The following is a 14,461-nucleotide window of genomic DNA, read 5'->3' on the forward strand; positions in this document are numbered from 1 at the left end:
CCCCCCCCCCCCACCCCCACCAGCTATCCTTTCTTACAAAGTAGAAGATATAACATTTTATAACATTTTATTAAAGCAAAAAAGATTCTAGAATTATGAATTACTGTCACTAGTGGTAGTTAATTAAAGCAATATTTAAAGAAATAAAGATATCTGTGTACTTTTTAAACGAATGCTTGACTCATCAATCATAGTTAAAGCTAGCAGTTCTCAGAAAGGCAGAGTCAACCCAGAACGTGTCAGAAATGCAAATTCTCGGGCCCCTCCAGAAACCTGCTGCCTCTTCAGACACTAGGGTGGAGCCCAGCAGTTGCTCTAACAAGCCCTCCAGGTGAATTTGATTCATGCTGAAGTCGGAGAACTGCTGGTTTAATCTTAACCTTGACTACACGTGAGAATCACCTGGGGAGCTTTTAAACTGTTCAATGCTGAGGCCCCACCCCAAACCAATTACATCTGCCTAGTAAGCGAAGGGGCTCAAAAAAAAAGCTTCCTAGGTGGCTCGAATGTGCAGACAGGGTTAAGGGACTCAGATATAACCTGTGGTTATACAGAACACATCTGTAACTCATGCAAACCTTTTACCACCCTTTGAGAGTAGGTTCTTATCTCTACTACCTTGAGATTTCGGAAATGGTCACTTTCCTGCTAAACTATTCATCTCAGTAAAGAAAAACTCACCCCTTCCTCGTAGTCTCCATCCAGGGACAACAGTGGCTATCATCAAGAGCAGAAAGCTCTGGTGAACATCCTTCCCAGTGCAGAATTCATCTTTTCGTTCTCTGAAGAAGGTTTTTCACAGCCCACCTTGGTAACATGCTCTCTCCACCACCCACCCAAATCGGTAGGCATCAGGCGTTGGTATTGCTTAGATGAAAAGCAGCTGTTACTGTTTCAAACAAGATTTGGGAAGGGGAAGCAAGGGATAGAGAGCGATTTGACAAAGGATACAAAATTACAAGTAGATAGGAGGAGTGAGTTCTAGAGCAGCGGTCCCCAGCCTTTTTGGCACCAGGGACGGGTTTCATGGAAGATAATTTTTCCACAGACTGGAGTGGGGATGGGGATGGTTTGGGGATGATTCAAGTGCATTACATTGACCATTAGATTCTTCTAAGGAGCGCGCAAACTAGATGCTTCGCATGCGCAGTTCACAGTAGGGTTTGTGCTCCTATGAGAATCTAATACCGCTGCTGATCTGACAGGAGGCAGAGCTCAGGCGGTAACGCTCGCTTGTCCACCACCCATCTCCTGTGGGCGGCCTGGTCCTAACAGGCCATGGACCACAGGGACCCCTGTTCTATAGCACCATAGGATGACTACAGTTAACAATAATATATAGTTTCAAATAGCTAGAAGGAGAATATTGAATGTTCCCAACACAAACATAATAAACGTTTGAGATGATGGATATGCTAATTACCTTGATCTGATCACCATACATTATCTGTATAGACACATCACTGTGTACCCCATGAATATGTCCAATTACTTGTCAATTAAAAAGATAAAATAAATTGGCTTTTTAAAACTAAATCAGGATTCTTCCCCATCTCTCAGTTCAGCTTTGTTTGCCTCTCGGCTTCCTGTTCTTCTCTTGCAAATGAGCTCTTTTCACTTGCTGGGGAATATGGCCGTGAGGATCACCTCACGTTCCAGAAGACCCAAAAGAAAAGAAGCTGTTTCTCACAAGCCTCCGTATGGGAAAACTCAGAAAAGCCTTCTAACAGCTCAGCTGGGCCTCTTGGATAAAGAGCCAGTTCGAGGTCACTCCGATCCTAGAGCCAGGGAGTGAGGTCCATGACCAGCAGTGATCCAGTTTTCATATTTGGGTCAATATATGTGTTTTCTTTTCCTTTCTTTTTTAGGGATGGGGTCTCACTATGTTGCCCAGGCTGGAGTGCAGTGGCTATTCACAAGAACGGCAATACATATGTTGTCTGATACAGACGCCCCTCTTTATAAGGGTTGAATGAATCAGAGGATAGTTTTAATATCAACACATAAAAGTAACATTCAAGAAGTACATTTTAACAAGACAATGAATATTTTCATCAATCATTTTAGCACATTCAATCCAGAGAAGGCAACCAGAATGGAGAGGGGCTCAGTCTGGAGAATTATTGGAAACCAGGGTGTTTAACCCAGAAGAGAAGAAAAGGCAGGGCCTGCTGGCTCTTGTTCCTATGCAGAGAGTTACTGGGTTGTCTCATTCCACGTGGCTTCACAGGCAGAATTATTCCCTAACTGGCAAGAGGATAAAGTCCTAACTCCTTACCATGGAGTCCAAACCATATCTACTTTCCAGAGTCCTTTCTAATCTCATCTCTGCGTTCTGAAGGATGCCAGCTTCAAAGAAAAACAGCATCAGGCCAGACACAGTAGCTCATGCCTGTAATCCCAGACCTTTGGGAGACTGAGTCAGGAACATCACTTGAGCCTAGGAGTTTAAGACCAGCCTGGGCAACACAAGGGCAGCATAGAAACCCAGTCTCTACAAACAAACAAAAAAAAAGACAAATTAACTGGGCATGATGGCATAGCACCTGTGGTCCCAGCTACTCAGGAGGCTGAGGTGGGAGAATTACTGGAGCCTGGGAGGTTGAGGCGAGGATTGCACCACTGCACTCCAGCCTGGGTGACAGAGTAAGACCATGTCTCAAAAAAAAAGGAAAAAAAAAAGGTACCAGATACTTGTTAAGTGACACTTGTTAAAAATCAGGGGCTGGGGTCACCTTTAAGGACATGCCCTAGTGCAGATGGAAGCCAAGCTAAAGACAATCAAGTTTCTTAGCATAATTTTGGCAAGGCCCTTGTGCCATGCAAGAGTTCATAGTTCTTTTTTTTTTAAGTAATTCTCCTGCCTCAGCCTCCCAAATAGCTGGGATTACAGGCATGCACCACCACACCTGGTTAATTTTTTATATTTTTGATAGAGACAGGGTTTCACCATGTTGGCCAGGCTGGTCTCAAACTCCTGACCTCAAGTGATGTGCCCATCTCAGCCTCCCAAAGTGCTGAGATTATAGGCATGAGCCACTGTGCCCGGCCAGGAATTCACAGTTCAAACTGGGCACAGCCAAAGAGGGGAACCAGGGGAGAGGAGGAGAGGGCCCTGCTTTGTCATCTTTCCTGGGATGCCCCCAATGTCTCACGAGGTGCTTGGTATTAATATTTGTTGAGTGGGCAAATGAATGCACGCAAGCAAGAGACCACAGAACACTGTGGCCTTTCATTGCCCTCATGGGCCTTCCTGCCGGAGGCTAGATTTAAACAGTCTGGGCAAATGGGTCCAAGTGTGGACAGTGGGTCTGTACAGTGGTTAAATGCAGCCAGAAGACATTGTGGCAAGAACATAAGTTAGAAGATTTCAGTCCCTGCTGCACCCTACATGTGCCACTGTGGACAAATTGATCAACCTCACTAAGCTTGTGTTTTTTCAACTTGAAAATGAGAATAATAATAATGTTGAACGATTTGGGCTGAAAGAGGAATAAATGAGATTCCACATACTGGTACCTAGTTAGTCTTCCACATGGTATGATGCTTAAGAAAACTTACTTCTTCTTTACCCAAATGGTTGTAATAATTTTATTCTGTTATATTCCCCAAATATGAGCTAATGGCCACGTGTTTTGGAGGACAGAGAGAATGTCTCAGTTGCATAACGTTCATTATAAGTAAAAACTCAATAAAAGCACTACTTTCTGATGATGAGGGTTTCTGAGGTTGCTCTGGTCCTTGTGGTTGCATTAGATATCTGTCTTTCTTAATCTAAACACACGGGGCAGAGTTTTCTCCAAGAGAGACCCATGTGTCCCCTACATCAGGATCACCTGAATATCAGAATGAAGCTGCTTTGCTTGACATTCAGATGGTCCTCAGACCCACTCCAGACCCACCAAGTCAGAGTTCCTGGGAGTGGAGCCTGGAAATCTGAATGTGAACTACCACCCTAAACTGATTCCTATGCACACTAAATTTGGGCTTGAAAAATGTTTTTAACTGGAGCAAGAGTATGCTTCCTCACCACCAGCCTAAAAGTCTACACAGACACCATAGCTGGGCACCTCCCCTAAGGCCCCAGAATCAAAGGTCACCTATAATGCTTCATTTCTGAACAGTGGGAAGAATCAAATAAGAGGGCCCATCCTCCAAACACAGAGCTACTGAAAGGCTGTTGTATCTTTTTGAGGCCACTCCTATCACATATCACCCCACGATCGACCCTCTCCTCCCTTGGGCCTCCCTCCCCTTAACCTTTGTAGCCTCCAATTGCTAAAAGGTGATAAACACCAGGTTTTGATCTATGACCTTCTTGTCCAAAGTCCTAAGCAGGTACATTCTGCATGGTTGTTGACCACTCTACTTGCCAGGTAACAGGTGCTCCTGAAAAGCTAGTCCCCTTCCCTCCTCATAGCATTGCAGTGAGGGTCGGATGGGGTGATGCTGGTAGATTCTTACCATTCAAGAATGGCATTTGACTAAGGAGACTGTTAAAAATGCAAAACCTGCTGGGCGCAGAGTCTCATGCCTGTAATCCTAGTATTATGGGATCTTTAAGGTATCACTTTTCTGGCCGGAAACCTCTGTGGCTGGCGGTGCCTTTGCCTGAGTTATTGTCCTGTGTCCAGGAAGAATGAGGTACACAGACAAGTGGAAGGTGAGCAAGATGAAGAGGAGCTTTATTTGTGTTACAACAGCTCCGAGGAGACTGGCAGTGGGTAGCTCTTCTCTGTCAGCAGGGTGTCCTGTTGAGTGTTCAGCTCTCAGCAGAGAGGAGGCCCTGGAGAGGGTAGCTCCTCTCTGCAACTGGTTGTCCCAATGTCTGCAGCTCTCAGTAGAAAGGGTAGCTCCTCTCTGCAGCCGGTCATCCCATTGTCTCTCTGTCCTCTGGCTGCTCTGGCTGAGCCCAGGTCTTGTATGGGCCTCAGAGGGGTGAAGTGCACGTGGATTGGTCCATGGGCAGGCCCAGAAAAAAGCACTGTAATTCCCCCTCTGTTCAGCAGGACTGGCAGCCCGGCCCCCAGGCTTCAGGCCTGCTTTGGCCCGAAGGTAGGGCTTCACTGGGGACCCAATCCTTTCCACCCAGAAGTCTGTCTGCCTCCCATGACCATCCATGGTGCCCAGGCTGTTGGCACCAAGGGGCAACTGCAGGCCAGCACCCAGCCACCCCCTTCAACTTTCCCCACCCCCACGCTCCTCTGTGCCCAAAGTTTGGAGGGGGCCGACGCAGCAGGGGTCTGGCATGTCAGCACTGCCCCAAGCCTGTGTATACCCAGCCAGGCTGTGACAATGCCCAGACTTGGCCCCAAACCCCGCTCCAAGATCAGAACAGGAACCTGGAGTAGGGAGACCCAGGTAGTGGCAGCAGGAACCTCCAAGCCTGCAAGGGCAAGGGGGGCCTTCCCAGGCTCTCCAAGAGTGCAAGGATGCCTGGGTCTGCAACCCTGGTTTGGATGACTGCAGCTGTGCTCAGGGGCATGGGGCTCCTGCCTGCTCCATGGAGTTTGAGGCCCAGATCCACAACCATGACTTGGGCAGCTGCAGCCCTGCCCAGGAGGGTGGGGCTTCTGCCTACTCCCAGCTCCCAAGAGCACAGGGGTGCCTGAATTGCAGCTGTGGCTTGGGTGGCTGCAGTTTGCACCTTGGGAGCTCCTGCCCCACCAACTTGGAAGGTGAAGGGGTCCCACTTGTGCACAGCTCCCACGAGCTCTGTGGAGCACAGCACTGGGCTGTGCCCCCTCACAGCCTGAGCTGGGGGCTCCAGGTCCTCACTGGGTCTGGGTCATCATCGAGGCAGGGGTGACGTTGCTGCGAATGCCCCCTGTGGCCCTGACACTCAGGGGCAGCCTGGAGCTCTCCCTCACCCAGCCCACAACCGGGCCTGGCCCCATCGCAGAGGTCCCAGGGTGGCAGGTTTCCCTCCTCCCTGTGTCCTCCCTGCAGTGGCCAGTGTGATGGCAGCTAGCAGGTGCACCAGACAGCCTGCCGCTGCTGCCATCACTAGGACTTTGGGAGGTCAAAGGGGGCAGATCACTTGAGCCCAAACAACAAGACCAGCCTGGGTAACATGATGAAATCCCATCTCTACAAAAATATACACAAAGTTAGGTGGGCATGGTGGCACACACCTGTAGTCACAGCTACTTGGGAGCCCAGGAGGTTGAGGCTGCAGTGAGCCATGATTGCGCCACTGCACTCCAGCCTGGGTGACAGAGCAAGACTCTTGCTAAAAAATAAAAATAAAACAACAATTGCAAAACCCAGGCTACCACAGATGTACTGATTCAGAATCTGCATCTAACAAGGTGCCCAGGTGACCCCTTAGTATGTGAGAGTCTGAGAAAGCGTGGCTTGGTGCTCAAATAATAACTCTTTCTGCCTACTCCCTAGCTGACAGCTTGTAAAACAACTGCTTTTTCAGGAAGGAATAACCTGCTTAGGTCTTTAGGGACTCTGGAAGGAGTTGTAGGGTGAGATTATAATCAAGGAAAGTTCTAAGAATTATGGGCTTCAACCACATAGAGACAGGTTTAACCTCATCATGGTGGGTGCCATGGACAGCCTTCCTCCACTGTTTCTTAATGCAGTTCATACTTTTGAAGACCCGGGGATGCTGGAGCTCACCAGCATTACACCCACTCATTTTGATATTAGGGTTGTGGTGAGTCATCAAATCCGCCTGAACTAATTAAGACTGAGCCGTTAAGATCCCTGCTGAAATCACCGCACGTGGTCCTGGAAACAGAGGGACTGATCCAGTGAAACCCCACGTGGGCCAGGAACCCATTTTGGGACATGGGATGTTTCCACAATGCCCCTTAAGTCAGCAGGGTACCCTCATTAGCATATGGCCATTTTCAATGCCCAGCCTGCAGGTGGCGGCCATTCTATTTCCATTTACACCGTGGCAGCGTCCTAACTGCTGCTTTGCTGTATGAGCCCTGCAGGGCTCAAAGGAAGCGCTTCGCAGAGCTCCCGTTCAGATTAACGTGTAAAATTTAATTACGGAGGCCTGGGCTATCGCAAGGTTTAAAGCCATTTACTAAGCCTGGGAGCTACAGAAGTCCTCCCTGAGACTCCTGTGTCTAGGGAGGCCAGGGCAGCCCTTTGATCATTAAGGGCTGAGAATATCTCAGCTTGCATATTAAGGTCAGGAAATTATCTTTCCACTTTCCCTACTAAATGGACAAAGTATTCATCTTGGGGCAAAAGAGTAATTCTGAAACTCCAAGAGAAAGCAAGGAACTCCAGAAGCCATTGGTCCAGGTCCCCATCTCTAAGTGGCTTGATAGCTAAATCCAATAACCAGATAAAAATCAAAGGTACAAGGGAGGCAAAGCCCCTGTCCCCTAGGAACTCAAAGATGAATAGAGCAATAGTCACAAGACACATAGATAAGTAAATGTAGTACAGTGAGTGAGTCAATAGAAGGAGAAGATTCACTCAGCCCTTGGGAATATTCCAGGAAGTCTTCCCAGAGGAGGTGGCTCATCCTCAGGGTTTTGAAGAATAAAAAAGAGTTATTTTTACAAACAAAGGGGTGAGTGGCTGTGGGGAAGGATATTTCAGGCAGAAGAGTTCTGCTAGCTCTAAAATGTATAGGAGCAAAGCTTCTTCAGTCCAGCGTACCTGTCTGGAAGATTCTCTCCTGCTCAGCTCTATATGGAGTTGGAGAACTGGTCAGCGTCTGTCCCCTAAAAAGATTGTCACCTCCTCAAGGGCATAGCTATGCCTCTTAGATTCCCAGCAGTATCAGAAGGAGACAATGAGATCATAAGAGAACTTTAATACAGTGCTGGAGCCCTTAACACACAACTCCCAGGCCCCTGCCCTGCATGAACCAACTCTTGTCCAGGTTTCAAACTTGTACATGCAATTCCCTTAACGCACAAGTCTCAGGCCCCTCCCCTGCACGAACCAACCCTTGCCCAGGTTTCAAACCTCAATTCCTCTTACCTATAGCGTAGTATGATTTTTTTTCTCCATCACTTTAAACCAAATAGAATGAAGAGAGTGAGGCAGGATGAGTGGATTTACGGCCTCAAATGAATTTCAAGATGAATAAGAACAGTCTCAATTAAAATCAAATTTCTGAGAGGATTTGATCTCTTTCAAGGAGAGAGCGGGCCTGGCCTTGCCCACAGCTGGAGATGCTCCTTAATGGGGATTGAGATGCTAGGATGTGGGACTTGGGAGAAAACAACTGGGGAACATGGTACCTTTGAAGCTCATTTTGTCAAGGTTCTTTCACGGCGGTATCACCGGAGACCAAATACCATTTCTAATTACTCACGAAAGCATGAGATGGCCGCCTCTTCTCAGGCGCACTACTTGCTCTTCACTTCAATCTTTTTTTTTTTTTTCTTTGAGATGGAGTCACTCTGTCATCCAGGCTGGAGTGCAGTGGTGCGATCCCAGCTCACTGCAACCTCCACCTCCCAGGTTAAAGTGATTCTCCTGCCTCAGCCTCCCTAGTAGCTGGGATTATAGGCACCTGCCACCATGCCCTGCTAATTTTGTATTTTTAGTGGAGACAGGGTTTCGCTATCTTAGCCAGGCTTGTCTTGAACTCCCGACCTCAGGTGATCTGCCCACCTCGGCTTCCCAAAGTGCTGGGATTATAGGCGTGAGCCACTGCACCTGGCTCTTCACTTCAGTCTTATCTCCAGGCTCTATCTCCTTGGGTGGGGGAAAGAAGCCAGTCAGCTCTTTTTTCTGTGGCCCAGGTGAGGATAAATGAGGGCTCCAGGGGGGTCAGGGATTTGCTCAGAGTTGGTTAGAAAAAAAACGTAATAGCTGCTGATACTGAGCACCTGCCAGGGGCTTTACACACTTTTTCTTTCATCTTGTGACTCCTGAGGTAGGTATGGTTAGCTTTATTTTGTGGATGAGAAAACAGGCTCAGAAAGGTGATGAAACTGGCTCAGGGTCATATAGTGGGTGGGTGAAATTTAAATCTGGGTCTTCTGACCCCAAGCCTGGTGGTTTCCCATCTGCCCTCTTGATGGAGGAGTCCAAAGAGGAGGCCAGGAGGCATGCTCAGAAGCTGCGAAGGGGAGTTAGACTTGGCTCCATCAAGGAGTCCAGGTGTCTGAGATCCACCTTCCACCTCCCTCCCAACCTTATGGAATATACCTCAGAGTCTCCCCCACCCAAATTTGGTAGGTTTTCTCTTCATTCAGAAGCTCTGGACTTCTTCTTCAGCTATTTCCTTATTTTGGTGGTGTCCGAGTGCACCCAGGACAAGGCCTGCCAAGGAATTTTCTATGTCAGTCTGGAAGAAAAGCTCACCTCCTCCATCCCTTGCAGCAGGGGTTGCAGCTGGAGTCTGTAAAGCCCGGGCGATTCTGCCTTCCTCGTAAGGGACATCTGGATATGTCTGGACACATTTCTGATTGTCACATCTGGGAGGGTGGATGCTAATGACGTCTAGTGGGTAGATGCCAGGAGTGCTACTAAACATCCGGCAAGGCTGCCCCCGCCACAAAGAATAATCCAGCTCAAAGTGTCACCACTGCTGTGGTTGAGAAACCTGCTGTGAAAAATGCCAGGAGGGAGGAGAAAGGAGCCCCTTAATTTCAGTGCCTTATGTCCATGGGACACTGACACCCCCAGGCAGAAGCAGCCACCTCACTTGGCAGGGCAGCACAGAATGAAAATGTTGCATTTCTTGTGAAAAATGATTTAAAATTTCAAGACAGCAACAGCAGACCATTAAACAAGGGCCTGTGGGACTGGCCGGGATGCCCACCCAGGAAGCTGGAAAGAGCCCTCTGCTGGTCCCTGGGGTCCCGTGGGTGCCCTGTCCTCGGTACTCGGGCTTGCAGTCACTCTGATATACACGGCTCCTCCAAGAGCGTTCAGGCCAGAACACTGAGAGGGCAGTGTCTGCTGAGAATCTGAAGTGGCAGGCTCACCTTTCCTTCATGGAGGAAAAAAAAAAAAACCTCACTTTTGACCATCAGGGAATAAAGGAGAAGGGCTCAGTGGACTGTCTGGGAGGCCCTGAGTCCTCCCCCGTCCTACTGCTTCTTGGGAGGGTCAATATGCCAGGAGGTTTTTCAAGCACACAGTAATTAAGAGAAGGAGCAGGAAGCTTGAGTCCCCAGGCTGGTAGCCCCCAGGGCTGAATCTGTGGTTTTCTGCTTCCTGTGACACTTCATCTGCAGAGGGCTGCTCTGGGAAAGAGGTGTGCACACGGCGCTCCATCTGAGGAACAGATCCTGGAGATGACCTTCTCTCTCTCCAGCTCCAGTTCTCACCCCGACTCTCCCACACCCCCCAATAAGCAGCCTCCTGCCATTTATTTCAATATCGCTTTTGTTTCATTTTTCTTAAGCATTTTATTTTATTTTATTTTATTTTGAGAGGGAGTCTTGCTCTGTCACCCAGGCTGGAGTGCAGTGGTGCGATTTTGGCTCACTGCAACTCTCCCTCCCAGGTTCAAGCAATTCTCCTGCCTCAGCCTTTGGAGTAGCTGAGATTACAGGCACCTGCCACCACACCCGGATAATTTTTGTATTTTAGTAGAGACAGGGTTTTGCCATGTTGGCCAGGCTGGTCTTGAACTTCTGGCTTCAAGTGATCTGCCTGCCTCGGCCTCCCAAAATGCTGGGATTACAGGTGTGAGCCACTGTGCCCAGCCTTAAACATTTTACAGTTAGATTATTCTTTGGGGTTGAGGGTGTTTTTGCAAACCATCTCACATGCCTTTGAGAAGATCCGGGGTAGGGCTGCAGGGGTGTGGGTGGTAGCCAAGGAGGACAGGAGTAGCCATGAGGGGCCCACCGTGAATCAGATCCTCTGTAGAAGAGGAGAGAACGGCCCTACCACCTGCTCAGGCAGCCCCCACAGCAGATAGCTGTAGACTTAGCTTCAGCTTCCCTTGCAAGAGTGGAGGGGAAAAAAAGCAAGAGGAAGGCCTGGGGGTGGGGGCAACCCACCCACCAGATGATGATCACAGACCAGCCACCATCAGCCACAACTTCTGCAGCTCAGGTCTAATAGTGATCACCGGTGCTGTAAACATTTAAGCACCTACTGCTTTCTGGTACGCATATGGGCATCAGCATGGTAAGCAGCAAAGAGCATGTGTGGACCCTTGAACCAGACTCCAGCTTGAATTCCAACTCTGCCACTTACTGGCTGTATATCCTTAATCTCTCTGTGACTTAGTTTCCTTGTGTATAAAATGTGGGACCTACCTCATCAAGGTCACTATCAATAGCTTAATTTTTATAAAGTGCTTAGAAAAGTATCTGACATGTGGTAAGCACTAATGTAAATAGGTGTAAAAAAAAATCACGCCTGTAATCCTAGCACTTTGGGAGACTGAGATGGGCGGATCACTTGAGGTCAGGAGTTCAAAATCTGCCTGGCCAACATGGAGAAACCCCATCTCTACTAAAAATATAAAAAAATTTGGCTGGGCATGATGGTGCACACCTGTAATCCCTGCTACTCAGGAGGCTGAGGCAGGAGAATTGCTTAAACCTGGGAAGCAGAGGTTGCGGTGAGCTATCGCACCACTGCACTCCATCCTGGGCAACAGAGTGAGACTCTGACTCATAAGAAAGAAAAAAATTAAATTACCAGATTTAATCCCCATGGTAACCCTAAGAGGTAGGTACTATTATCATGCACATTAATAGAGAGGACACTTAGAGCACAGAGAGGCTGAGACGCAGGTCCAGAGTCACACAGCTGGCCTGAAGCAGAGCCTGGATTCAAATCCAAGCAGTCTGACTTTCTCTAGGACTGTGTCCCCTTCTGGGGGGAGGATGCAGCTTGAACACAGAGGTGCACACAGGTGTTGGGGTCAGAGGACTGTTCAGGTCCTGGCTTACCCATCAATTAGCTTGGGCTCCAATATCCTCTTCTGAAATCAAGGAGGTTCCCCAGATGTCATGGATGACTCCCATGAGTGGCTCTTAGAGGCCAGGAGGCCTGGGTGTCTAATCAGTGTCCTGGCCCCAGTCCTGGCCTCTGGGACAAGGGAATTGTGGATGGGGGAGCAGCTGCCCCGGAGCAGGGTGGATGGATGCGGCAGTTTCCAGCCCGGCTCACTGCACCTGCTGTCAGTTGTTATTGAATCACACAGCCAGGGCTGGGTGACAAGACAGCCACAGAAATGATCTGAAGTGGATTTAATCATTGCCCTGGTTCCTGCCAACTCTTATCCACTTAAGGGTTTTGCCTGTCTCTCTCGGACTTGACAGTCTGGACACTCAAGGTGATGAGCTGCCTAGAGCACCCAAGACCCAGACTCCGCCCAGGACTGTCCTCTCCTGGACCACCTGCCCCAAACTTCCATCCTCACCCTTCTCCACCTTCTATATGGAACCTGCGGTGACAGCCCAAGCTGGGAGCGCCGGCCTGGCCTCGTGTAGTTTAGACAAGTCCTTGAAGCTGGGCAGCTGGGGGAATGGGGAGGAGTCGGGGGCTCAGACCCCCGTGTTCCTGGCCCAGCACAGCCTCTCCTGCTCTTAGAGTGACTCAGGACAGAATCCCTGGGTGGCTCTGATGGTACTTGAAGTGACAGAGGGGAGGAGGAATCTGGAATGGAGACCCCAGCCCCATGCCCTTGAACTCAACCCAGCACCAGCCCCCAGACTTGCTCACTCTTTGGCCTTCCAGGACCAGCCCCAGGCTGGGCTGTCAGTGATGTGGGTGAGCAGGAGTGGTCCCTGTTCCTCACAGGGGCTTCTCTCTATGCACACCTCACATCACTCCCCTACCTTGAGGCATAAACAAGCCCTGCAGCCCTGACTCCAGACCTGTCCAGAGAAAGTACCACCTACCTGGGGAGCTGATGCGGATGAGAGGGAAGGAGAGAGAGAGCCCCTGCCCCATGCCCTGAACTTCCCAAGGGACCTGCATCAGGCTCCCTGGGGGGCTGTATTGTTAAAATGCAGATTCTTGGACCTGGACTTCCAGAAGCGAAATCTCTGCGGGGGTGGGGCAATTGGGCACTGATTCTAAAGAAGTCCCCAGGAGAATCTCACCTGCTTTAGAGCAGAGGTTGCTACCCTGTTGCACATCAGAGTCTCATGGGATATCTAAACGCATCCATTCCAGGGCCTCACCAAGCAGACCAGTGTCTGGGCTGGGCATCAGGCATTCGTATTTTGTAAAATATGATTAAAATGTGCACCCAGGGTTGAGAACTGCTTCAGAATTTGCGGACCTCCAGCTGGGTCTGATCCAGGAAAAGAGGAAACAAGAGAGATAGTGTCAGCTGGGGCCCTTCACTGGTGGGGCCAGGTGGGTGGGGGGAGAAAACATCCCCAAGATCCAGGCAACCCCCACCGCGGGCCAGGCAACCTCATTGCTGAAGGCTAGGAGGGATGCAGGCACGAGGGCCTTGGCATAAGGGAAGCTGGCTCTGCAATCAGGCCCTGCCCTGGGGGCTGTTCAGATGCCCAGGAGAGCAAGCTTATGCAAATGAAGCAATTAGAGAACCATTTAAAAGAGTGAGGGAACTTGGGCCAGAAATGCCAATGGAGCTTTCAAAAGGGGTGAGTAACCTCATCCAGCCAAGAAAGGGGCTGAGAAAGAAGCTGGAGGTTGAGGTCTTCGGTCTAGGCTAGGGTAGGGGAGAGAGAACCCTTAAGAGGGTGGCAGGCATTCCTGACGAAAGTCACCTTTGTTATTTGGGTAGCACTCTTGTTTGTCTTATTCAAGGGTGTTTAGATAAGAACAGGCTTGTGCATTTCAAAAAGGAACTGTTCTTCCTCGTCTTTGTCGGTCTCAATGGCCTTGCTTCTTCCTGTACTGAGTAAACAGAAGGCACGCCCTTGTTTCTCTGCCTATTCACAGCTCCTCTGTTCCCCACAAAGACAACCTCCTCCCCTTCTGCCCTGGGTCTTCTGCCTGTGGACTTTCAAGGGACCCTGCTCCTCCTTCATTCTTTCTCTCCTGCACAAATGAATCTTTTCCCATGCACCTGCTCTTTGAAAAACCACTTCCTAACTTCCATCTCTCTTTCTCGGCTCTCCTTCATGGCATCACTTCTTAAAAGGGTGGCCTACACTCACCGCCTCTCTCACTTTTGTACATTCATTTTCATCATGGTAAAATATACATAGCATGTGTACCATTTGAGCCCTTTTAAGGTGTACGATTCAGTGGCATTTACATTCAAAACATTGTGCAACCATCCTGACGATCTATTTCCAGGGCTTTTTTTTTTTTTTTTTTTTTTTTTAATCATCCCAAACAAATTCTGGAACTGTGAGATAATAATGTCCCATTCTTTTCTCCTCCCAGTTCCTGGTAACCTCCATTCTTTCTGTCTCTATGAATTTGCCTATTGTAGAAACCTCATGTAAGTGACATCATTCCATATGTGGCCTTTGTGTCTGGCTTATTTCACTTAACATCATGTTGCAGCAAGGTTCATTTCATTTCTTTTGATGGCTGCATAATATTCCCTTGTACGGATGGACAGCAGGTG

This window comes from Rhinopithecus bieti, unplaced genomic scaffold (assembly GCF_001698545.2).
Source record: "Rhinopithecus bieti isolate Rb0 unplaced genomic scaffold, ASM169854v2 scaffold_13400, whole genome shotgun sequence".
In the NCBI taxonomy this organism is placed as follows: Eukaryota; Metazoa; Chordata; class Mammalia; order Primates; family Cercopithecidae; genus Rhinopithecus; species Rhinopithecus bieti.